The sequence below is a fragment of the Benincasa hispida genome, chromosome 7 (genome assembly GCF_027475165.1).
Source record: "Benincasa hispida cultivar pf3 chromosome 7, pf3_genome.v1.1, whole genome shotgun sequence".
NCBI lineage: Eukaryota > Viridiplantae > Streptophyta > Magnoliopsida > Cucurbitales > Cucurbitaceae > Benincasa > Benincasa hispida.
In genome coordinates, this window is record NC_143484.1 from 2,829,662 (window position 1) to 2,831,171 (window position 1,510).

At 23.7% G+C, this 1,510-nt stretch overlaps 1 non-coding gene across 1 annotated transcript; it reads left to right on the forward strand.

Annotated features, from left to right (window-relative positions):
• Positions 1-726: 726 nt before the first annotated feature.
• TRNAH-GUG (transfer RNA histidin (anticodon GUG)) lies at positions 727-798 on the forward strand. Its single transcript has one exon. It is a non-coding gene; the product is annotated as a tRNA-His (tRNA).
• The last annotated feature ends 712 nt before the right edge of the window (positions 799-1,510 follow it).

Sequence of the window (1,510 nt, forward strand, 5' to 3'; positions counted from 1 at the left end):
TTATTTTATCCTACAAAATATGAAACTTGAAAATTTTATTCTCACTAAAATGCAAAAATGAAAAAAAAAAAATCTATATTCTTTTATTTAAGAAAAAGAAGGAAATAAAAGTTCTTTTTGTTTGTTTTTATTTATAAGTTGATGGATTTTAAAATAGTGAAAAAAAAAACACAAAATTACACCATATAAAAATGATGAAATAAAATTTCATATAGATTTAGGGCTCTACACATGTTATTCTAATTAATGTTATTGTGAAAATCATCTCGTTTAAAGATCATGACTTTTATTGTTTTAGATAATGTTAAGGTTATTGTATAATTATGAAGTTAAAAACTTGCATGTGATAACAGAGCATTGATTGAGAACTTGTGATTTTTCATCGATACATAAACATGAGTAATTGAATAAACTTTAATATCTATAACACTTAAAAAATATTAGCATCACACAATGTTAAGATTATCGTCTATCACCTACTAATAGATGCCCATTGTAGTCTATCACTGTAGATAGAAACATTTTGTTATGCTTGAAAATATTTTAAGCAGTTTTACTATTTAAAATGTTATCCTATTATTTATTGATTTTGGTGTTAATAATGTATTTCAAAATTTTAAAATAAAACAGAACAAATAAACAAACATTACGATTAATTCACGCTAAGTATTTAATAGATTTAGAAAAACGTAATGAGATTTAAATTTTGACTTCAAAAATATAAAAGTGGCTGTAGTTTAGTGGTGAGAATTCCACGTTGTGGCCGTGGAGACCTGGGCTCGAATCCCAGCAGCCACAATTTTAATTTTAAATTATCTGTTTTATTTAGATGCCTTAATTATAATTTATTTATTTCAAGTATTGTCTCTCAAAAAATGGATGTAATAACAATAGTATTTAAAACTTAAACTTTCAATTTTATATTCAATATGTAGGATTGTATGAGTAACAGCGAAAGCAAAAATAATCATTTAAGCACACTAATTCATTAATTTTGGCAAAATATAAAGTAATTCTCTCTTGAATGGAACCCCTGAAATTGACTCCAAACTCTTCAATATACTAAGACTATCATGTAAGGGAGAAAGTTGCATGAGTTGCAACAAACCATCATGTAAGGGAGAAATTTGCATGAGTTGCAGCTCATGCTTGAAATAAATGAAGAAGAGCAAATGGAAAGTGTGTGAGCATGAGGAAGATGGATAATGGAAAAACATGTTTTTCCATTTTTTTGTATTGTTTTTCCTATTTTCCAATTTTATCTCAAAATAAAAAATAAAAAAAACTTGATTTTTTAAAATCCATTTTTTATTTTAAAACTGAAAATTTTAATTTTATAAAATTAATTTTTAAATAAAACTTAATTAATTTAATATCAAATATTAAATTAATTTTTACACACATCCATCTATATATATTTAAATCATATTAAAAATATAAATTCTTCTATTTCGTTTAATTCTCAAATTAAACATGTTATTATATCTCATATAATTACTAATTCTCTTAA